The sequence below is a fragment of the Colias eurytheme genome, chromosome 22, assembly GCF_061535395.1.
Source record: "Colias eurytheme isolate Ceu_HAF_F1 chromosome 22, ilColEury1 Martin Lab GWU primary, whole genome shotgun sequence".
Taxonomy (NCBI): domain Eukaryota; kingdom Metazoa; phylum Arthropoda; class Insecta; order Lepidoptera; family Pieridae; genus Colias; species Colias eurytheme.
Genome location: NC_143001.1, coordinates 8149091 through 8175375, shown reverse-complemented (window position 1 = coordinate 8175375; position 26285 = coordinate 8149091). Strand labels below are relative to the sequence as shown.

The window sequence follows — 26285 nt, the reverse complement described above, 5'->3', positions numbered from 1 at the left end:
TACCATTTCAAAATGTATTTTAATTGCCGATTTAATATTTAACAGGAGGCATTTTTATATCAATGTGTCATCATTTATTGGTCGGATAAGTTTTAACCAATGATTGTGAAATTAGCCCTAAAGGCCGTTTTTTCAATCCTCGGTTAAAACTTACCCGTCCAATACAGTTTACTAGCTGCGCTTCGCGGTTTCACCCGCGTGCCTCCACTCCTGTTGGTTTTAGCGTAATGATAGCCTATAGCCTTCCTCGATAAATGGGCTATCTAACACTGAAATAATTTTTCAAATCGGACCAGCAGTTCCTGAGATTAGCGCGTTCAAACAAACAAACAAACTCTTCAACTTTATATTATTCCTATAGATTACACGGGTCTGATGATCTGTACAAAACTGGACACTGACTGAAAAAGAAACAACATAGTTTTCTTGTGAAATAATTTTCCAAATTTCTTCACTATTTCCCTATGCACTTTCTTTATATATATGTATAAGTATAGACTGATTAACAAAGCCACTTGTAAACCACCTGCGAAACATCGTGGGAGAGATCGCAGATAAACAATTTGTAGTATAGATGACGTTTTTTTGTAAAACCACTACAAATATAAAGGATTATCTTACAATCTCAATCTAACCAATGTGATAGGGTTTTGCGCAATTGTTAAACTATCGTTCTATTGTGAATAATGTGAATCGATTTTGGTTGCAAAGAGTGCGTTTTAAAGGATTTGTGGCTGTTCTGTGGTCAGGTGACTGCTAAATATTTTTGTTGTGTGATATTTAAAATATGAAATGCTGAATATCCTAAAAATATATTATTCGTGTCTAAATAGGTAGGTATTATTTTATACCTATTTTAGATGAGGCACATTAAAAGGAATATCTACACTAAATATTATGTAGGATTGTACATTTACCTTTTTAGCTGGCTCTTCGTTTTTTTTATTATTGAAAAATTAATGATCATAACGTTCTATCTTAGACTAGCTGGGGCCTGTTATATTAACTATTCTGTGCTCTGGCTGATGTTTAAACCTATCACAGAATAATAACTAGTAGCTAGCTACCCTCGTTTACAATACCTATATAGGTTCTTATGTTAGCGCGTTCAGATTTTAATTCAGAATCGAAATTTAACTTAAAATACACACTTATATCAATAACTATTTAGTAATTTGTACTTTTTAAAGAAATAAAGTTTTTTATCAAGCCTCAAATGTGTAAAACTCAATGAAACGTATGCAATTTCACAAAAACCAAGGGAAGATTGGTTACGGAGAAACTTATAGATAAAGGAAGCCAAACAAAAAACCATTTGAATGAAGTAATCCGATAGTTTCAAAGCCTACACTTTTTGTGTTATTGTGTGAAATATTTTGCAAATAAGGTAATGGATTGGAAGAATATTTTATTGAACATAATTTCGTTATTTAGAACTAGCATTTGGACTTGTATTATATGAAAAACGTACGGTTGCAATGAGGATATCAGATAAATATTCGAGTGAGTTGTAACTTGTAACTATAGGTAGATATTGTTGCAATCACTATACGGACAGACCTGCACATTTATAATACATACTTATAAGAAACGATGTTAGGTACATCGTTATTCGTTTATTAGTATCATGGACCAATTTACTCAAGATATTGGTCCATGTTAGTATTACAGAAATATATACAGAATTTATTAATGGTTATGCTAAATATAGCTACAGATTCGGACATAGGTACAGTTTACGCTTTTTTTTAATATTCACATACGGCCACTGCTTTTGCGATATCAAGCAAATCTCTCACAATGGGAAAAGTTTTCTGATCGATTACTAAAAAGATAACAAATATCCTGCCACACCCAAAACTAAATTAAGACATTTCACAACTTTCTCTATATCCGCTTTTACAATAAAACCTTTTTAATAATAAGCATAATCTGTGCTTTAATTATCTGTGGTTTTCTAAAAAAAAAAATCTGACAACGGGTTACTGTCACATAATACTACAGAAATTCGTCTGCAAACCACAATATTAATTGTTCAAATAAAAACCAGTGGAATTTGAAGAGTGAAACGGATTTATTTTATTGGGTTCCGTAAGTAAGTAGGTACTTACTACCTACTTAGGTATATAACATTTTAAATTTCGAAAATGTTCGACATGTGTACCTATTTCGCAGAAAATCGAACCTGTAATCTGAAATCTTAGTTGTAATAATTGACGAGATTTTCAGTTCTAAACAAGATTTGATATATACCTACATATTCAAGACAGCTTCTAATTATTGAGAACGTAGATAACAGATTCGATTAAAAACTAGATTTTAAAGTAAAAACATATTAATTATCTACTATATAACAACCCTCATTCGTTTTCAGGTTTAATGAGAAAGTAAAACTCATAATAGCAAAGTAAAACATTACTAAACAACGTTATTGATCCATACAAACGGAACCCTAAAACACTAGAAGCATTCAATAAAACTTCAACATAATAGCAGGTAAGAATTCTCTCAACGACCATTCTAAGTTGACCTCCCGTAACGCTCATCATATCTAAATCTCAAACCAATTTGAAATACAAAAGCTTTAGCAGGGACCAAGTTAATCTGGTCGCTTCGTTATTCGAAACTAAAGACATATCAATTACGTATTGTTGAGAAATTATTGCAGAATCGACCGAATAAAAACTTTTTATTATAACCTTTGTGCTTTTATTTATATTTGTACAGTCTGTGGTAAAAGGAATAAAGGCTATTTTTGTTTATAATATTGCGTGGGAGATAGCTCAAGGGATTCATTGTTTGTTATTATAATTTCTTTTTGTATTGGCTTCATTCGGGATTGACATGTGACCGGTAATTTGGTATTTCTATGCGTACTTGAATAAACTAAATACTTGAAAGGGTAATAAAGGTTATTGATACGGTTTGAGATTTGAATAAAGGCTCTGTGATGCAAATGAAATTTATAATTTCAAATTGAATCAAATCAAAATGTTTACTAGCATGAACTGTCACAAATATAAAGATGTATTTTTTTATAAGTCCAAAAGTGACAAAGGTATCGATCTGATAGAATGTAAAGATTGGAAATCTTTAGTTAGGTAGGTACTAGATGAATTTGGTCATCGATAACGAAGTCTTTGATAAATTGATTAGTATGTATATAGAAATGGTTAAACAAATAAACGACTGTTAATCTTTCCTTATTTATTAACATTATGCAAACTGCAAAAGGTAAGATATACAAATAAATAAATAAATACATAAATAAATATTAAATTTAAATTGATATTAAAATCGATATAGTTTTTTTTAGCGTTAGTAACTTAGTAGCTAGCTACTATAGCTGTTATTATTCTGTAGCATTAGCTACTATTATGTATTCTGTGGTTTTGTTGGAGATATTTTTTCAAGTGTATATTTTAATAAGGTACATCAGGTGCAAACACTTCAACTTTATTTATCAAGTAAGGCAGCATTAACACCTATTACGAGAAATCTTTACAAAACAGCCCCAAATCTTCTACAACAGTAGCCTAAAATCTCTTACGGTTTTTTCAACAACAAAAACGCAAATTATTGAAGCGTTAAATCCAATTGTAATTTGTAACACAGGTTTCTACAATTTACAATTATACGCATCGTCAACTACATGTGCCTTGTGGTTCTGTGAGTTCCAAATGTGCGACATTTTGGAAATCGTATCGTATGAAGGAAGCGTTTAATTGAGTTGCTTTGTAAATTGTAGAATTGTAGATAATTGTTAAAATTGACATACTAGTGTTACGCAATTTAAGGTGAGGAGGTTGGGTTTCAAGTGAAAATGCAGGCAAAGTTGTTTTGATTTATTTGAGAAGAGATATAAATGTTGTGGAGAAAAACAGACTTCTAGTAGCAAATGTAAAACTCAGAGCTGAAATAATGAATGGATTTTGAAACGGATTGATACAACGTGGAATGGTCGTGAGTAATAAGCGAAATCTTATTAGAATATCTACGCAGTAGTTTTAGTTTTGCATCGATACAAATACATATGTACATCTCGTCTTGTTATAAATAGTGTTATGACAATCAAATAGAGTGGAACAAATCGAATGCTTGAGTGAGTTTGTCGTGGAAGGTTTAGAGTTTAGACTTCTATCCTAATTCCTAAAGCAAAAGACACTAGCCCAAATTCTGCAATATAATTTATTGTATATTCCGCCCCAATTGAAAAATAACCTAAACCACACATATAATTACAAATCGTTTAACTTCAATCAACGCAACGGTTAAACTTAACAACGTTTAAATGTTTCACAAACACAATACATAACAATAAAACTCCACCTCACATAGTATAATACTTAATTAGTGTATAACAATGAATTAAAGCCCACAAAACGGTCCCCACAAAGCACAAAAGAATCGATCGTTAAACCATTAAAAAAATCACTTAAAATACGTATTAATTACAGTACCTCCCTTATTACAAGACAGTGTTTAAAACGCAGGGGTCATTTTAAATTGGTCGGGTTATTCGATAACAATTATTAAGCTTTTTATTAATATAATAATGGGAATAATAAAACAATTATTTAAGAGCTCTCACTGTGAGTCAAGAGGTATCGTGTGGCGTGTTTTTTATGTTTTTTCCATTGTTTAAAGTGATCGATATAATGCCAAGTGTACTCTATATTATGTAATGGAAGGAACATACTTTCATTTGGCACGAGGTAAATAAAATCATTACAATAATGTAATGGGTGGCTTGGAATATAATGGTAATTGTTCTGGTGTTTTCAATAAAACGTTTATTTATAGGGACGTGATTGTAATACGTTCTTTATATTTTGCGAAACTGTAAGTAGTTGTAGGCATGGACGAATATAATTTTTAGGTAACATATTATTATTAAATACTAAAAACTTAAAAAGTAATAAAAAATGTTATGTATTCAGTTATTTTTGCGCGCATCTGCAAATGCGTTACATTTAAATTTGAATGGTTGCTTTTATTAGGAGATGCTCTTCCAATTTACCACGCTCTTTTGGGTTTTTCTTGAAGACTGCAGCTTTCGCTTACACCGTTACTTGTATTTAAATTGCAACATACTTAAAAGCACGATCGTATAAACAAAATAAATTGACAGTTTCTAAAATACCACATTCCATGTTTACCCGCAACTTCACGTACAAAAATACTAAAACCCCAATCAGTGTTGCGTGGTAACTCGATAATTAGTCAAATAATGACTTACAAATCCCAAAAACATTACAACGTAATCCTTATTACAATAACTTAGAGGTCAAAATGATAATTCTTATTCAATCTAACAACTTGCCGACGAATAGAATGATCCTTATTAGCATAGTAATAAGGTACAGTTCGGTAGAGAAGTTTTTAAATTATAAGTGTACGTGCGTAAGAATGGAAATGTGAGTTTCTAAAAATGTTCAAATATTGTGTCTTTGGGTAGTGGACAAATATGGAGGACAAATAGTCGCCGCTAGCCGCTAGGTGATCAACCGGAGAGCGATCGAGTTACCCACTGTACAGTGTACAGGTGAGCAGAGAAACTGTTGCAATATATCCATAGACTATATCACAGATGATGATATAATACTATAACTATACATATAATATCCTACTAATGACGCGAATGACGAATGTGTGGAGGAATGGGTGTATGTTTGTTACTCTTTCATGCACAAACCATCTGCCATCTGCAGATTTGCATTTTGCGCTCGCTCATTATATCAGCATTCAGCACTGTTCGCATCGATTTAAGAAAATAAACATATATGTATCGATGTGTGATGTCTACCAACTTCTACTTGACCAGCATATTCTGTACTGAAGATGATGTTAAAAAAAACTATATCTATAAGGTTCGGTTAGTACGTAAAATTACTTCTATGACTTCTATCCTTTATCATACCTACTGGATATTAGACAGTATTGGCACAGATAATAATATAATACTATACTCCCCGTAGACCCAACCTACCAATCCACCGAACACCTCCTTCATAGACCAGATTTTTAATTCCCATATTTTGCAATAGTCCTACATTGGCCGCGGACTGCCCAGGGATGTATCTCTACATATAGTGCAGTCATGGGCAGGCTGCGGCTGGTGTCCAAGTCCCAACACATTAAATTCTCTAAAGGGCCTCTGCGTGTTGGACCTGTATCCCCACGTAAGCCTTCCAAAGGACCGGGTATCTTCCTTCTGGTGGTACCCGTGTATTATGGAGAGAGACATAATAATACTATACTAATAATAGTCTGTTATATATTTATTCTTTTTCGACTTCCATACTACCCATATATTATGTACAGTCAAGTGCCTAACATAACTGACATAACATATTATACGCACCCGACTGTACCTAAAAAGTTAAAACCTACTGATAAGCCGAAATTGCGTCAGCTATTTATTATAATAACAAAATACTTACGTGCGCGGGAACATTATCTCGCTAATGTGTTTTCCAGTTTTACAACATATTATTAAGATTTTTCTTAAGTTTTGTACGGTCAGCGGAATAGATGAAGTGGAACAATCGGTCAGTATATTTTGTCTTTAATTTTACAGAAATAAGCACAGATAAACCTTGTATGTACAAGGCAAACATCTAAATTCAACAGCAAATAATGTCGTATTTTAATTTTTAAAAAATGTTATTTTTTTTGTATTCGAGGATCTTATTGCATAATAATCAGTTAGGTAGAGATAATCAGAGTTCTGTCTGTGGTTATACCTACCTACCTTCCTACATTTTTATCACAGCCTATTTACGAATAATGATGATTTATATATTCCCGATTTAAAATAAGGAAATCCTGTTATAATTGTATTCAAGCATTTTTGCATTATTTTGAAAAAATATATTCGAATCCCCCTCTTTCCACTTTTTTGTACAAAATTTTTCAAAAATATGTACATATATGAATGCTGTTGCTGACGCTACACCCAAGTAGCCAAGACAAACAGTTGCCTAATCGATGATACGAAATCGTATGATTAGCCTCGCTAACATGACGCCATTTTAATTAAACCAACAATCAAATTAACAGACACACGCAATTACTGACCTTTCATGTTAATAGCATTAGCCTTCTGACGTTTTTACGTTGAAATAATAATTTAAAAAAAAACACGCTTGAAGTCATGAAATTATTGTATTGTCATCGATCCTTGACAAGTGTAAATCCCTTAAAAGTAGGTTAAAATCGAGTCTAAAGGAAAACTAAAGATAATAACCTACCTAATAAAAGCGTGTAAAATTAGAAAAAATTGGAAAATCCAAAAGTGCACGCCTCATAATTTTTTTTTAATAAATATTTATTAATTATTATTTTTGTTTATTTAATAACAATTAAACCACATCGAATCAGACCCTGAAAAATGGAAGGGTTCTATTCCTGAGCATACTCAAGCGTAAGAGAAAAAAAAAGACTCGATTAGTAAAGTATTTCGGTCGCTATCGTGTTAACAAGAAAAAGGATCCGCACATACAGACACACGGACGTCCAAGACAGAACTTTTTTAAACTGTTTTTTAACTAGTTTAAATAACAAAAATGACATCAAAAATATCATGAACGTTAAAAATAGTGTTTTTTCTTAATATGTGTGTGTATGTATTATCTTACAAGTGCAATGTATGATACATAAAGACATTTTAAGTTTGAAAAATCAGATGTTTTGCGCGAAGTGACAGTAGTACCCACCTCAACGCTTCGCTTATGAGGCGTGCAAAAAACATAATAAAATTTACTGATCTCATTTCTCTTGTTGTTAAAGCACTTTAATTTATAGATGGATCATAATCATAGATATTTTAACAGTTACTATTACGACAACAATATAAAAAATAGATATAAGTAATTACAAAACATGAAAAAAAACGCCACAAATGTTGTAACCGATACCACGAGTTGTTTTAGTGAAGAATTCAAAAAACCGAACTAAATTCTCCACTGAAAGTGTACAAATATTAATTTTTTGAACCCATTGTAGCCAAGTGCTTAAATATTGGCTAAGTAAGTGTTCCATAGCGCTGTCTCACTCTAACGTAGGGTATGTGAGAGGGATGCAGTATGTAGGCCAAATGCTACAAAGCCGCCGACTATCAAAATACTAGCATGGTGGCAATGCAGGGACGGATTTAAATATAATAAGTATAAATTTGTTTTTTTGTTGTTTTGTAGGTTTTAAGGAAAGGATCGTAAAAGCTGGACGTCTTTTACAAAGGATTTTTTGATGTATACTCATTAAGATGAGGTGTTGAATGAATAAAATATTTTTATTTGTTTTCAGATTCAGATATGCCTGGAGTTCATTGCAAGGAATTTTTTTTTTAAATAACTTAGTGCGAATTAATAGCGGCAACTTAATGAAGAAATTGAACTGTATCTAAACACAGAAACGATGAAATTAACAACTCTGCTTTTGAATTTATATTTTTGGTTTTATGGCATTCAAATGCTTTATAAATATAAATTTATAAAGAATAGAAAAAATTCGATCACGAGGCGGGACTCGAACCGCATCCTTTCGCGCCATTCCGGGGCGGATGCCTAACCAACTTAGCCACTCGTGACCCGCCAGAGCAATCGAACTTATTCTATTCTTTCAGTTTTATGTGTCTGGAGGGACACACCGCGCGCCATCTATTGAGATGATTAACAACCATTTCAACCAATATGAAGCACTTTTCAGTGAATACAATATTGTAACGATGGAACACGACCTTTTTTGTTGAATTTATATTTTTGGTTTTATGGCATTCAAATGCTTTATAAATATAAATTTATAAATATTTAAATACATTAAATACATTTATTAAAAACATATCAACCAAAGCGGCCATATTGTAAATTACTTCGATTTTTTCTTCTTTTCCTTCTGCACAACACCCCCGGACTTACCCGTCCCGCGTTTCATCAAAAGCTCTTGAGGAATGGGCATGGGCGTAGCTAGCCATGGGCACAGGGTGGGGCAAAAAAAAAACCGGCCAAGTGCGAGTCGGATTCGCGCACCGAGAGCTCCGAACAAACCTACTTTTTATTATGTTGTAACCAAGGTTGTAACTCTAAAATGTATGTTTTAGCAATTTTCCCTTTATCTGTGCATTGCTTTTAAGTTTTAACCAAATTTAAAGACTGTGTTCACGGGAAGTACAATGTAGGTTTTGATTCCCTTGCGAATGTCGAAATTTGCGATAATTTGCAGCATAAAATGGATCTTTTGATTGCGTTGGCTTATAGTTTTCGATAGACTTGAGTATTCGATATAAATTTCAGCTTGATACCTCCACGCGTTTCTGAGAAAAAGTGTGTTGACAGTCAGACAGACTTTGTTGTCCTTCTGTCTATCTGTCTAAAAATATATTTTTTTTTTCAAGAACGCGTGGTGGTATCATGCTGGAATAATAATGAATAAATCAAAAGATACAGCCGCTTATATTGCAAATTTCATCCCTATATTATATAGTTTATCTTTCTAATAAAATAATATGATTCCTTTTTACCATAAAATCTAGGTAGGTACTAAACATGTCTATGTAAATGGAAAAATAAAACATTTCAAATGGTAGATATAACTTAGTAAATAAAGCAAAACCTTGCACTTCCGATCCAATTTCATGTTTGTTTTAGGTTAATGGTCACTTATTGACCATGAAAACACAAAATGCTGATAGATCCAGGTGGAGCTTTGCTCGCAATCTTATAGTTTTTGACCGATATCTCGAAAACTATCCACTTAAGGGCAAAAGTTACTTAGACTTTTTTGTAGAAAGAAAAATTTCGCATCTTTTATACTCTTTAAACTTTTCTGTAAAACTAGTATTTACGGTTATGGCCTATAAATTTAATGAACCGGTTTTTCGTTAAAATATTGGATTAATGAATAAAATGCATGTAGGTATGTACATTGAACATTGTTTTTAGATAACTTTATTCTCTACAACTTTTGTTTGAATTTTTTTTGAGTGCCCATATTTTTTGAGTTGTTCTACGTATAATGTAGAAATGCCGCCGCTCGGCGGGTGACTTGGCAGGTGATGTAATGAAAACGAAGAAGAAATTTCCAATGCAAGTGGATTTTCACCGTTTCCGAAACGGCAACATTTTTGATTTTTATTTTACTTATAGAAGAAAATTTTTTAATACATTTTTTTAAATATTTTCGTTCCATTTTCTTTTATTTTATTCTTGTATCCGAATATAAAATAACTACTCAATATTATTTAGTTGTACGAAATATATACGAAAAATACACACCTTGAAATTTTCTATTTTTCGCCAAACGTTATATAACTCAAAAAGCATTAGAAAAAAAGTTTCAAATAAAGTAATCTTAATAAATGGATAATGCATATATGTATGTATATAGTAATGCCTTTGCATTTCATTGACTAATCCAATATTTTAAAAAGTTACTTGCTAAAAACGATTAATCGGATCATTAAATAGGCCATAAATCGTAAACATGTAAAATTTTACTATCTACCAAAAATTCCCCATATTTTTTGCCTTAAAATGGATAGTTTATGAGATATCGGCCAAAAACTTTTATGTAAGATTGCGGGCGTAGCTCCACCTGGATATGTCAGCATTTTTTGCTTTTATGGTCAGTAACTTAACCTAAAACAAAAGTGAAATTGGATGGGAAATTAAGTGCGAATTTGGCTAAATAAAAACAGCTTTGAATGGGGTAACAGTACTACACTACTTTTTCTGGCACCAAAAGTGGTTTAAATCATGTAACATAGAAGAGCAAGCTTTTTGTTTAGATCGCATTTTTTGTGTTGGCTGACAACTTTCGAGTGAGAATTTTTTAACAGATATTAAGTTTTGTAGTCAGTACCTAGATAATTAAGTTTTTTAGATTTGGTTGGGTACCTTCCAAGTCAGAGCCAGGGTGGGGCAAGTGCCCCACCCTGCCCCACCGTGGCTACGCCCATGGGAATGGGCATTTGCCCGCGAAAGTCTACACCAGGGCCTGGCTTAAGCTTCATACGATGATCGGGGTAACGATATATCGATTCGGAGGGCAAGAATCGAATGCAGCCATTGTGAAAATGGAGGTCTCTTATGCATGGAAATTGAAAAGGCGCGAAAACTCTCTCTTCAATGTGTATAAAGAATAGAAAAAAATCGATCACGAGGCGGGACTCGAACCCGCATCCTTTCGCGCCATTCCGGGGCGGATGCTTAACCAACTTAGCCACTCGTGACCCGCCGGAGCAATCGAACTTATTCTATTCTTTCAGTTTTATGTGTCTGGAGGGACACACCGCGCGCCATCTATTGAGATGATTAACAACCATTTCAACCAATATGAAGCACTTTTCAGTGAATACAATATTGTAACGATGGAACACGACCTTTTTTGTTGAATTTATATTTTTGGTTTTATGGCATTCAAATGCTTTATAAATATAAATTTATAAAGAATAGAAAAAATTCGATCACGAGGCGGGACTCGAACCCGCATCCTTTCGCGCCATTCCGGGGCGGATGCCTAACCAACTTAGCCACTCGTGAGTGGGGATGAAGAGGTTGAAGGGGATGAAGACGTTGAAGGTGATGAAGGGGATGAAGAGGTTGGAGGGGATGAAGAGGTTGAAGGGGTTGAAGGGGATGAAGAGGTTGAAGGGGATGAAGGGGATGAAGAGGTTGAAGGGGATGAAGAGGATGAAGAGGTTGAAGAGGATGAAGAGGTTGAAGGGGATGAAGGGGATGAAGAGGTTGAAGGGGATCAAGGGGATGAAGGGGATGAAGAGGATGAAGGGGATGAAGGTGATGAAGAGGTTGAAGGGGATGAAGGGGTTGAAGGGGATGAAGGGGTTGAAGAGGTTGAAGGGGATGAAGGGGATGAAGGGGTTGAAGGGGACGAAGGGGTTGAAGAGGATGAAGGGGATGAAGAGGTTAAAGAGGATGAAAAGGTTGAAAAGGTTGAAGGGGATGAAGGGGTTGAAGGGGATGAAGGGGTTGAAGAGGTTGAAGGGGATGAAGGGGATGAAGATGATGAAGAGGATGAAGAGGTTGAAGAGGTTGAAGGGGATGAAGGGGATGAAGAGGTTGAAGGGGATGAAGGGGATGGAGAGGTTGAAGGGGATGAAGGGGATGAAGATGATGAAGAGGATGAAGAGGTTGAAGAGGTTGAAGGGGATGAAGGGGATGAAGGGGATGAAGAGGTTGAAGGGGAATCGTGACCCGCCAGAGCAATCGAACTTATTCTATTCTTTCAGTTTTATGTGTCTGGAGGGACACACCGCGCGCCATCTATTGAGATGATTAACAACCACTGAAAAGTGGTTCGTATTGGTTGAAATGGTTGTTAATCATCTCAATAGATGGCGCGCGGTGTGTCCCTCCAGACACATAAAACTGAAAGAATAGAATAAGTTCGATTGCTCTGGCGGGTCACGAGTGGCTAAGTTGGTTAGGCATCCGCCCCGGAATGGCGCGAAAGGATGCGGGTTCGAGTCCCGCCTCGTGATCGAATTTTTTCTATTCTTTATAAATTTATAACTCTGCTTTTATTTATATTTTACACCGAAGCAATTATTACATTTACGCAGCAGGTCATCATTTAATTTAGTTTTATAAATCAAAGACATCGTAATAACTAATAACATATTTTTTTTACTTTTTACGCATTTACTTTTTACAAACTTGAATTAAATATTCATCTTTCTTACCTGATGATTCAACTCAAGCGTGGCCCTTCCAAACAGTACACAATAAAAATATTTATTTTTTATTTAATTCTAAATCCGGCCCTGTAGCACTTGACAGTATAGTCCACTAGCTCTGATCTGCCGACTGTCTACACTACACTACACTTTACTATACTATAACTTTCTTCAACTGTTAACAATAATATTAACTGGTTTTTATTTTTGACTGTGCTTTGCTTGTGACAGTGGATTTTTTTATATTTGTTTGTAGGGAATGGATCAATTTGTTAATGTTAGATACTAAATTATGAACACCAATAAATCTTTATATCTTATTAAAACCACTCATTCTGAGTCTATCATAATTAAATCTTTGAATAATATGTATTACCTATGTCAACCTGGAAAGAAATAAAATATTTTTATTGTACGTCAATAAATACAAATTACATATGTCATATGTGGATATGTGGATATTAGGATATCAAGGATATGACAAACATACACGACTACAATTCAAAATCTATAACTCCTTTTTTGAAGTTGGTTAAAATATTGTATCGAATACTGTTTCAAATACATTATTTCTAAGTGTCAATAAGACAGGGCGAACCCTTCCGCGTGCTTTTTATAGTGTATTGCGTTTTATTACTTTTTTATTTCTTTTTAACAGTCTAGGGTCACTCGCGGCTTTAGGGCTCGCACGGGAGAGTTTTTTAATTGAATTTTATTTTCATAAACACAACACAACAATATTCGAAAGTATTTGAGGTTTTTAGTTTGATGTAAGAAATAAAGTTTTATTCGATATAATATAGACAATAAATACATGATTTCGATTTTGCTGTAGGTAGGTATTGTCAAAAAGTAATGAATGTATTAATCGAAACAGAAATTTTCAAGTTAGTCTTATTCCTAATTCTGGAACCTAGTTTACGTTGAAAGAATTGGTTTACTTAAGTTGTGTGAACAAGTGAAACTAAAACAATTATGTATTATCCAAAGACTTTCTTGTTTTATTTACTAGCCAACTCCAGCGAATTTTCTCTTTTAAAATATTTTTTTGCGGGGAAGTCTACTTCTTTACCAAAATAACATCAAACCTAATACTTATCAGCTTAATATTTTGTAACATTGAAAAAAAAATCTCCAACGTGACAACCCTAGAGCACAAGGCGCATCCATCACGCACAGCGCGGCGAGGGGCGATGCAATAATCGCGTATTATTCGCATTTTTAGACAAATTCCTTAGCGGTTAGTGTGATACTCGTTATAGGGCTGCATCTTAATGGGTTTTGGGGGGTTACTGTGAATTTTATTTTTGGATTAATGGTCTTTTTATTGTGTGGTGTTTAAGACAACTGTTACTAAAGGAAAGGTCAAATAATTAAGAAATAGGTTAGGTTAGTTTAGTTTTTGTAAGTTGATAAATACGAAAATGTTTGTGTTGCAAGTACGTTTCATGCTTGGATTTCTGAAAAGCAATTTTGTTCGCGGCTATAGGTACCTAAGATTGAGAAATATACCTATAGCTCGTATGGCTACTTATACAAAACATAATATACATAATAGAAAAAAGCTGTATGGATAACTTATATGGATAACTCATCCTGCATGCATAAATATTTTAAAAACTTTGAAAAGTGGAGAATATCTAACATTAGTCTCCCTTTTTAAAGTCAGGCAATAATAAACGATAAAAAACCAACGCCATAATCATATTTCTTTAACTAATTTCCTCTTTTCCCTCCAAAATATAAAAATGAAAACAAACCGAACTTTTAAAGCTTCGCAAGGATATAATTAAAAAAATCTCCGAAACATTACAACGGAAGGAAATCAAATTGGAATTAGAAAAGGATGGCGATATCGACGAGTCAACGTGTGCGAAAGAGAGGGAAACACTTCACAGCACAAAGCTGAGTAATTGTAGACAATACCAACTGAAAAAGACGTTCTTATAACAAGATCCTATCTTAGTAGGTACATTTTGCCCGAGGACCTTACGACAATCTTAGAAATACATCCACAGAACACTACTAACACCCTTATTTCTTTAAAAATAGAGTTCAGAATTGCTTGACGAATTGTTTCGAATACATGCGTATAAGTTTGTAAAATGTAAGAGACTTTGTGAAGGCATGCCGAGCGTAAAACTAGATTTTGTCAAAGTATTCCCGTCCAGTGTTATTTGAGCTCTAATCGTATGTTATTCTTATGTGCGGAGGAGTCAAGTGTCTGGACGGCTTCTGAAAGTTGTATATTTGATCAAAGTGTACCAAAATTACTTCTTAATGTTCTGTTTAATTTCATTGTGGGCCTTTATCTTATACTTGTGTAACTGTCAAGTGTGTTGTTTGAATTCAACGAATGTTAAGTAGGTATATAATATATATATGTACTTTTAAAAGAAATGGCTTTTCTACGCACTTGTATTATGAGGATTAAGATATTAATATATTTGTTCGTAAAAAGCTCAAAAATTATTAAAGTGAAATAATTCAGACAAAGTAGGTAGGTACATATCCCAGAATTTTAATTGTGAAAATGAGAATAGTTAATGGTTACGCATATTACCTATTACTAGGAAAATTATGAGATAGAAGAAAAATGTTTTTCATAGAAAGGTACACTTTCATGCGGGAACGGCTGAACGGGTCTGGGTACAATTTTCACAATGATTTAGATAACTCTATCACAATTCACAGTAAATATTTTTTTTAATTTCAGCAGATATGCACTTACTGATTGATATACGAGTTTATACATAATCAAAGGTTTATATAAGGGTAGTTCTACAAAGTAAGGAATTTTTAGCGGCTCAGCCAAATTATACTAAAAAAAACGTTTCAAAGTAATTAATTTGTACGGAATACTGTTATTTAAAGCTGCTTCTTGTTGGTCACTGAAAATAATTAATAAAAACATTTATTTATGCCACTAAATCTTTGTTCAAAGTGTCAAATTCTCAGGATCCTGAACTGTCCCTCAGACAAATTCTGATTTAAAGTTCGTCGTGATTTATTTACTTTTCTGTATCAAGGTAATTTGAAAGCCAAATCGGTGAGTTTACTGTGTTTTCTTGCTAGGTAGAATAATTATTATCTTATTTTCCCAAAAAAACATTAAAAAAATATTGTCAACATTTTGTCCCCACGCTTTCATATCAGGATCCTGGTCGATGTAAAATAAGCAAATAACAGCTAAGTTTTTTGTCGTGCGATGTTGCCGTTCAGCTGAGTCAATCAGACGTACGAAAGAGACAAAGAATATCATCTAGCTATTCACACCTAGCACGTAGTACAGTCAGCCCGGCGCGGTAAGTAAGGGAAGTGGCCTCGTAATCAGTGAAGTTCCCAGAATCCTGGTAAGATATTTTTTACGTAATTAATAAATAATATTAGGAAATATAGCGTTTTGATACGTAAGATGCTGACGCAAAGGCCTAGTTTTGCTTAATTCTGGTTAAATGTTGTAAATTGATATGTTTTTTTAAATATAAGACAGATATTCTCAGGATCCTGGTCTCAGGTTCCTGTCAAATTGAAAGCCAGGGTACTGAGGACCATCCAGGATCCTGATAAGTTCACACTAAAACATTGTTTCTGCGTAAGATAATTTAAAACTTTCTACCTATAAACATTAAACTACGTATGAATTAATGAAATAAATCATTTGAGTAGCTGTCGTAATTAAATATCTACAGATAATTAGTATTGGTAATGGTCATCTTTAAGTATGCACGTCATCTTTCAGAAACTTCGGATAAAAGCATAAAACATTACTTTTACCGATCTTGGCAGTTCCTAGTACTATTTTGACTGTAGGTGTTTACACTACAACTTAACTTATGTCATGACTTAGTAGAAAAATAAATCTTTAATAGTCTGATAACAATGATTATACACATGTAAGTGTCAAATAAAGTTGGTTGCATTGCACTGTATTTTGAACACTAAATATTATATTATGTTGTACAGAAAAAATTGCAAAACCAAAGAAAAGCTAGAAATTGAGGTATGAAAAATTAAAATAGATCCCCTGAGATTGGCAGCTGAAAAAGAAAAAAGACAGACTACGATAAAAAACAGACTCAAAACTGAAGCGAAAATTGAATTCCAAGAAATGTAGAGGCAAAGAAAAAAAATGGAAAGGAAAATAAATACACTGACTGTGAGTGCCTTATCTGTGGTGGTCTCACAACGAAGATACTACAGGAAATGACTGGTTCCAGTGTCTAGTATGCAATAATTGGGCATATGATGGATGCATTAAAGGCGATTCTATATTGTTTACATGTCCTGACTGCTCAGCTGACTGTGATTTTAAAATTTAGCATAAAAATAATATAGTATTGAAACCGCCAAAGTTAAAATTTATAAAGAATAGAAAAAATTAGATCACAAGGTGGGACTCGAATCCGCATCCTTTCACGCCATTCCGGGGCGGATGCCTGACCAATTCAGCCACTCGTGACCCACCAGACCAATCGAATTCATTCTATTCTTTCAGTTTTATGTGTCTAAGGGACACACCGCGCGCCGTCTATTGAGATGATTAACAACCATCTCAACCAATATGAAACACTTTTCAGTGAATACAATATTGTAACGATGGAACATGACCTTTTTTTTTGAAATTGATATTTTTTGTTTTATGGCATTCAAATGCTTTATAAATATAAATTTATAAAGAATAGAAATATAAATTTATATTTATAAAGCATTTGAATGCCATAAAACAAAAAATATCAATTTCAACCGCCAAAGTTATTAATACCTCCCTTTTTTTTATTATTTATTTTTACTAGATTTAAGTACAATGCTAGTATGAAGTGTCATTATGTCTCAGACTTCATTATTTTTATGTTGTTAACTTTAAGAAGATTTTACTGAATTAATAAACTTAGAATAGATTTTACTTAATTCTTAATGCTCAATGATCATTTGATGAATAGAGTTCCTGTTCAAGACTCTTTAAGTATAGAATTAGTATGTAAGCCAAGCATAGAGCTATTTTTCGTTATTATTAAAGGTACTAGTACCATTAAAAATTTATCTAATAATACAAATTCATGTAAAACATGATAAATAAACGTTGATCTCGTTGATCTCTACCGATTTTTGTTGTTTTTCTCAGTTTCCTGGTGACCTGCTCAGTTTCCTGTGGCTTGATTTCCTTAAAATGGTCATAAATCGAAAACTATTATATATTTTGACTGTTCCGCTCTATATACTTTTAGAGACGTTGTACTCTTGTCATTAGACTGAATTCCGCAAACAGAACGTTTAAAAAAATGTGGGCCGAAATGAGACTCATTTTCTTCCATACTTTGTAGAACTACCCATAAATAGGTAGTAGCTATTATTTTTGCTTATAAATCAAAAGGATGTGATTTTACATAAAATGCTAGTAGTTGTCTGCTGTCCCTATGTAAATCCATACTAATATTATAAATGCGAAAGTAACTCTGTCTGTCTGTTACTCAATCACGCCTAAACTACTGAACCAATTTGCATGAAATTTGGTATGGAGATATTTTGATACCCGAGAAAGGACATAGGCTACCTTTTATTGCGAAATATGTGCCACGGGCGAAGCCGGGGCGGACCTCTAGTTCTGTATGATTTGCTTTACATACCAGAAAAAGTATTATCTCTTTAATAACTGGCTAATTTCTATCATAATTCGCAATCAAATTCGATCAAAACAATTTTAATTACAATTGAAAAGCCAAATAGGAAATATAACAGCTCTCAAACATAATGACAAACACAAAAATGATTTAAATGTTAACTGGTCGCCCCTGTCAGCGACACTCCTCTTAACTGTAAGTACAAATTAAAAATCTTTTTTTCCACCCTTCTGTAAGCCATCCCTGGTTGAAGCGGGTTCATATGAGCTGCGTTTAATGTTAAAACGATAATTAAGTAGGAATGTTACGAGTAGTGTGTGAAATAGAAATAAAACAACATTGCTTATCAAATCATTTATTCACACTTTATATTAAGTTGTAGGTACTAGATTTCCGGCCGCGGCTTCGCCCGCGTTTTCAAAGGAAAACCCGCATAATTCCCGTTCCCGTGGGATTTCCGGGATAAGACCTTGATTTGTGTTAATCCAAGTTACCCTCTATATGTGGTCGAATAGCGTGTTGGCTATTAGGTATTCAATTTTGCTGCTGTTATTTTGTGTGTCATTATTATAATATTTTAGGTATTATGTAGATGTATTGTAGACTAGCGTGCAAAACGCCGCGTTCAAACCGCCGCCCGTCTGAACGAAGACATTAAGCAGTCACGTGGCACAGATTAGTATGGCATTCCGTTTAAAACTAATTAACGCGTCGGGTGTCGCCTGCCTAATTGGGACACTTTGTCTGTTAATTGACTAGCAGTGTGAAAAAATTATTCTTTCTTGTAAATTGTTAAATGCAATTGAAATTAAATTAGGTTTGTGTCAGTTTATGGACTAGCTGTGCTCCGCGGTTTTACCCGCAGTGCTCCGCTCCTGTTGGTCTTAGCGAGATGATAATATATAGCCTATAGCCTTCCTCGATAAATTGGCTATCTAACACCGGAAGATTTTTTCAAATTGGACCAGTAGTTCCCGAGATTAGCGCGTTCAAACAAACAAACAAACTCTTCAGCTTTATCTATACTTTAATATTATAAAGCTGAAGAGTTTGTTTGTTTGTTTGTTTGTTATAGGCTATATACCATCACGCTACGACCAACAGGAGAGGAGCCACGGGGGTGAAACCGCGCGGAGCGGCTAGTAATACCACAGACTAATAATAATATACCTACTAGGTAATACATATTAGTATAGATTGTTTATGTTGGTAATATTCGTAGGATCGTAGGTAGATAAGTAGATATAATAAGTTATAAATAAGAACCAAAATATATACTTACCAAATTAATAGTGTGTTTTATTATAGGTAAATGCTCCCCATGAACATGAAGAAAGAATTACACAACCTTAGAAATACAGAAAACAAGACAAAAATAGAAAAAAAGAGAATTAGCCAACTTTACAAGACAATAAAAAGAAAAATAAAAAGCAATGATAAGGAACTCAGAATAAAGACCTTGGAAACCTTTTTAGAAAAGACAGGAGGTGTCAAAAAAGCATATAAATCACTCGAAATTAAAAAAGATTTACTGTCACAACTTACCCATCCTTCAGGTTCCTCAGTCTTTAATCGAGCAGGAATACTGGATCTAGCCACACAGTACTACAGAGACTTATATAAAACTAAGACCATACCAACCAAGTTGGATTCGTACACTACCTACTTGAATAACGATCCAATACCTGTCTTTTTGAATGAAGAAGTAGAACAAGCAATTAAAAATCTAAAGTCTGACAAGAGTCCCGGTGCAGATGGAATTACCAATGAGATGATAAAAGCAGGTTCTTATATGATGGTCGAGACACTAACAAATTTATTCAATCTGATTCTCTCACAAAATGCAATACCAAATCAGTGGAAGGAGTCTGAAATAGTTTTAATATATAAAAAAGGAAGTCCAAAACTAATATCTAACTACAGACCTATAAGCTTAATATCATGTCTCTATAAAGTTTTCGCATCTACCCTATTACGACGAATAAGCCATACAATAGATGAGAGCCAACCGGTAGAGCAGGCTGGATTTATGTCAAAATTCTCTACAGTAGATCATATATTTACATTAAAAATAGTTATTGAGAAATGCGTGGAATATAACAGACCCCTATACATATTATTCATAGACTACTCAAAAGCCTTTGACTCAATATTTCATGACTCTATGTGGGAAGCTCTTCAAGCACAGGGTTTAGAGGCTGGCTACATCAATCTTCTAAAAGAAATATATAGAGAAAACTATGCAAGGATAAAGTTGGACACAAATGGTTCACCCTTTCCAATAGAACGTGGTGTTAAACAAGGAGACCCACTCTCACCAAAATTATTCATTGCGGTACTTGAAAACATATTTAGGAAACTTGATTGGGCAGACAAAGGCATAAGAATAAATGGAAAATACTTGTCCCATTTACGGTTCGCAGATGATATAGTGTTACTATCAGAATGCCCGATTCAGCTTCAGTCAATGTTAACCACCCTCAGTGAACATAGCAAAAATTCAGGATTAGAAATCAACTATGACAAAACACAAATTATGACAAACAGACAGAAAATACCTTTATATGTAGACACAAAAGAACTGAAATATACAGATGAGTACATATATCTGGGTCACCTTATCTCATTTAAGTCCTGCACAGAGAGGGAGATATCTAGAAGAATAACTATGACATGGAACAAGTACTGGTCTATGAAAGACATATTTAAAGGACCAATACCAGTACGCTTGAAGACGAAGGCCATGAACAGCTGCTTGTTACCGTGTCTTACTTACGCATGCCAAACCTGGCCACTGACCAAAAAATCTCTTAACCAATTAAGAGTCTGCCAACGAGGAATTGAAAGAAGCTACATGAATATTCGATTAAAAGACCATATAAAAAATACATCAATAAGGAAAGTAACAAAAGCGAATGACGTCGGTAATCATGTTCTTCGATTAAAATGGAGATGGGCAGGACACAACCAAAGGCAAAAAGATGAAAGATGGTCAACGATCATTACAAACTGGTTTTTAGCGGACAGGAGCCGAAAAAGAGGCAGACCCTATAAAAGGTGGCAAGACGACATTGTTGGTGTAGCGGGGAACCACTGGGTAAAACTGGCTAATGATAGGCAGAAATGGAAGATTTTGGAGGAGGCTTTCACCGCACAAAGCGGTCCTTACAATATAGAATAATAAGATAAATACTAACATAGAATAACTAAAAATGTCACTAACAATACACATAATTATATTAGTTTTTAAGGTTTTATTATATAAAGTATTTAGTATTAAGTTAAAGTGTAAATTTTTGTAAAAGTAAGGAAATAAAAAGCTTATATTATTAAATGCTCCCCACGTTCTGAATTGACCCAGGATTAAAAGTAAAATGAATTATATTATTTTAATAGACATCGCCAGGCATAATTTAACTTTCAACTACCAAAAAACCTATTTTTTTATAGATAAAATACCTATTGTAATCATTAAATAATCTTATATATAAAAATGAATCGCAAAATGTGTTGGTAAGCGCATAACTCGAGAACGGCTGAACCGATTTTGATAATTCTTTTTTTATTATATTTCTTGAAGTATGAGGATGGTTTTTATGTAGAGAAAACGCAAATATGTACCACGGGCGAAGCCGGGGCGGACCGCTAGTACATAATATAATTAGGTATAATAATATGACAGGTGTAACAGCCCTTCTAGTATAAACTGATACAGTTTCATACAAATGTAGAGATAACCCTTAAAATAATGGTAAATTGTTACATACCATTCACAAAGATAAAAATAATAACCCGACCAAATAAAATACGCATTAATTCCCATTACAGCAGTTCTAAAACCGATCTATTTAAAAAGCATAGATAATATCTATTACATAAAGCGCTTGCAAAGTTGCAACGACCTACGCTTGTTTTAATTAAGAGAACTAGGACAAATTATGGTCAGTTGCTATTGCATAAATGAAGCGATATTATGAATATTCTTAGAGGTATCTAAATGATAATCTAATAATGATATAATTTTATATGGCTTGAAGACTCGGTGAACTTCGTATCACAAACTATTTGAGTAAAATGTTTTCCTTTAATACTGCATCTTGCATCATCATCTTCTTGGGTTACCTGGAAGAGATGGCTCTGTAGCCATAAGGTCGCCCATTGTGCAATTTATGTGTATTCTATTTTATGTAATGTCTGTAATATTTTGGTGTGTACAATAAAGTTCTCATTCATTCATTCATTCATTCATCTATACTATAAAGCTGAAGAGATTGTTTGGTTGCTTGAACGTGCTAATCTCAGGAACTAAAAAATTCTTTCGGTGTTAAAGAGCCCATTTATCGAGGAAGGCTGTAGGCTATATAGCATCACGCTAAGACCAACAGGAGCGGAGCCACGCGTGTGAAACCGCGGGGCGCGGCTAGTAATAATATATAAAGAAGTTATAGTAACGATTTTGATGAAATTTTTATATAAATAGGCTACTTTTTAGAACTTGATAAAACCTCGCCATAATTATTATGCCCGGAACAAACAGACAGACGGACAAAAATTGAGAAAATTACTATTTTGGTAGGAAGTACCTACAGTGCATAAAGGTGTAACGGACTGTAAACATCCATATGCATTTAGTAAAAATTAAAAACAGACACTATTGAATTTTTACGAGTTTTAATTTAATTTTTTTTATAACAACAGATAAACAAGTGATTTCGTATCGCGTTTACTTTTCGTGTTTAGCTAGAAATGCAACGGGTCTGTAGCGCCATCTAGTATTGAGTGGCATAATATATTGAAATAAAAATAAATAGTTTAAACTTTGAATTAATAATGTGATTTGCTTAAAATAATATTTAAATAAAGCTTATAAAATATATTACTAACTTATTTAAGAAAGAAGCACATTATTTTTTTATGAATAGTTAATTAATATTATTTTTTGAGTACAGCGCCATCTAGTAGAAATATAATACAACATTTGAAAGCAAAGGTTTCATGCTCTACAAGAGAATGCTCCACCTAACGCTAGATGGCGCTAATATTAATTTACGTACTGATTATTGAGATACATTTTAGAATTTTAGATGTTTTCTCAAGTACTTATAATAATAACACGATTTAAATAATAAAGTAAAAGTATCAAACATATCTTAGTATTTCCAGGATAATTTTTACGGAACGGTTAAACCAATTTAACGAATCTCAAAGTAGGTTACTACCATTTACTACTAATTATATCTTTATAATACTATTATCACAGACTAATAATAATATACTACGTATGACGTATCTATTATAATACCTGTCCTTAGTATAGTGCATATTAATCTAAACTGTTATTTACATTTCTATGTCCGGTATCAACTTCCTAAATACATAATATTATAATAGCGAAAGTAAGTTTATACCTATGTGTTTCTTTCACGTCGCGACTGGCAGCATTAGCGATTTTATGACATGATTTTTGAGTCAAGAGATATTAAAGAATCTAGGGAATGGTAATATAGGCTACTGTTTGCCGCGGTGAAACATTTTATCCCTACGGGAATTTTCCCTTTACCACGCGGGTGAACCACGGGCTGAATGCTAGTATAAATTCGAACGAAATCTCAATTACAACTAGTAATATCATAGACAAATATACTCAAGTATATTAATTATATTAGTCCATGGTAATATTATAAAAAAAATGTTGAAAAACTGTCCGCGCAAATGTTGTTCTGACCTACTTTTATCACTTAGGGCTATGAAAAATAGATGTTAGCCGATTTTCAGATCTACCTACCCAATATACAAAATTTCACGAGAAACGGTCCAGTAGTTTCGGAGGAGTATGGTAAATTATATTGTGACACGAGAATTTTATAAATGTTTACTTACCTACATAGGGTATATAGAAGAGATTATATTATAGGTATACCTACCCTATAATAGTCTGCATTCGTTCCTAATCTCTGGTCATAAATTCATGATCAAGGTCACCTACACGACCTGAACACAATCCAGACCATAGATAATAAATATATCTGATCTAGACCACTGCACTCAGTACAAATCCTACAATCATTCATCACACTGTCAGATAAAAGGTTATTGAACTGTAAACATTTCCTAAGATGAAACTACAATGAAACCATGATAAGAAGGCAGTATGTGACCTATGTTTAATTTATTACCTCTATTTGAGAGGAATTTGAAAACATAAAAAAAAACAAAAAAGAGCATGTGTGCCGAGCACACGTGTCAGAAGTGAAACTTCTTTGCCAAGATTCAAAGATACCAAAATCGTCGCCTCTCCATGACGTGACGGTATTGTCATGACGCGACCTTGAAGTTGTATTCTCAAGTCTCAACGCGCCTAAAGAAGTTTCACTTCAAAAGAACGAGTGTGCCGAGCTCACGTGTCAGAAGTGAAACTTCTTTGCCAAGATTCAAAGATACCAAAATTTTCGCCTATCCATGACGTGACAGTTTTACCATGACGCGACCTTGAAATTCAACAACGCGCCTAAAGAAGTCTCACTTCAATAATATATCTAATAATAAGGAACAGTTATTTTTGACGGATAACCCACATTATCTACTTAACCAATTGTGATTTGATCTCAACCTGCCAAATTAATTCTGTCCTCTCAGTAACATAACTATGGACGAATAAAAATGTATTTAGGTACTTATTTGTTTTATACACACACAAAAAAAAACTATTAGATATTATTAAATAATCATCATCATTTGCATGATGAACAACTTGGAAGAATGCGAAGATGGTAGGGTAAGATTTTCAGCAGAGTTCGTATTCCTATATAGTGCCAAGAAATTGAAAATTACCTAGCTTTTAAGAAAGAAGGTAACGTGGTATTAAATATAATAGAATTTGGGGCTGATTTTTCAATCCTCGTCGAATAAAGTATAAAACTATCATTTCAAAAATGTATTCTTTGCCCGTCTTTGACAGTTTACGGGTGACATTTTAATATTATCGTGTAAAACTTTATTGGGCGGATAAGTTAAAACTTATACTTCGCCTTCGCCGGAATACATGAAATATTGGCCCTAAAGGATAGGTATGTGTATTCCGGCGAAGGCGAATGGGGAGTCACTGAAGTCGTGACCGAAATTCCGAAACATGGTCATACTTGCGCAGAATTTCGAGCAAAATTATTTCCGCTCAAGTTTATTTACCTAGTTGCTCTTGAGTTAGGTTAGTAAGACATACGTATCTTTATATTAATGGAGAGGAAAATCTTCATTTATCTTGTTTATTTGATTTATCTTATCATATTTATATTATATTGAAATAAAAAGCTAAGTGCGAGTCGGACTCACGCACCGAGGGCTCCGAACAAACAACATGTACATAACTATAAAATTTATGTTTTTAGCGATTTTTACTTTATCTGTGTTTTAAGTTAACTATAAGACATTGCTTTTTACAAAATTTAAAAATTCTGTGTACACGGGAAGTACTCTGTAGGTTTTGATTTCCTTGCGAATGTCGAAATTTGTGTTTTGCAGCATAATCTTTTGACTGCGTTGGCTTAAAATTTTGATTTTTTCACAGCTTCAAGGGACCGTAGAAATGAGTAGGTATTCGATATAAATTTCAATCTTCAGATTGATCCAGGCGTTCCTGAGAAAAAGGGTGCTGACAGTCTGACAGACAGACAGAAGGACAACAAAGTGATCCTATAAGGCCAAGGGTTCTGTTTTTACTTTTGAGGATCGGAACCCTAAAAATATAAATGTTGTTTGTTTTCTAAAAAAACTATCTTTATCTCTCGGCTTTGTTCGAGTTTAATCCTGATAAGTAACTTTTTGGTTACTCATAAAGATAAAAATTAACAAATAGCATCAGTAGTGTTTGCTTGTTTGTTTGCAAGTGGCTGTGATTTCAAACTCTATTTTAATTTCATAAGAGTAATGATGTAATTACACGATACTAGAGCATTAAAATAAATTAAAATAAA

General features: G+C 33.6%; 1 non-coding gene across 1 annotated transcript; it reads right to left on the bottom strand.

Moving 5' to 3' along the window:
• Nucleotides 1–11153: 11153 nt before the first annotated feature.
• Nucleotides 11154–11230, bottom strand: TRNAP-CGG (transfer RNA proline (anticodon CGG)). Its single transcript is given in 2 exon segments — nt 11154–11189; nt 11194–11230. It is a non-coding gene; the product is annotated as a tRNA-Pro (tRNA).
• Between the last annotated feature and the right edge of the window lie 15055 nt (nt 11231–26285).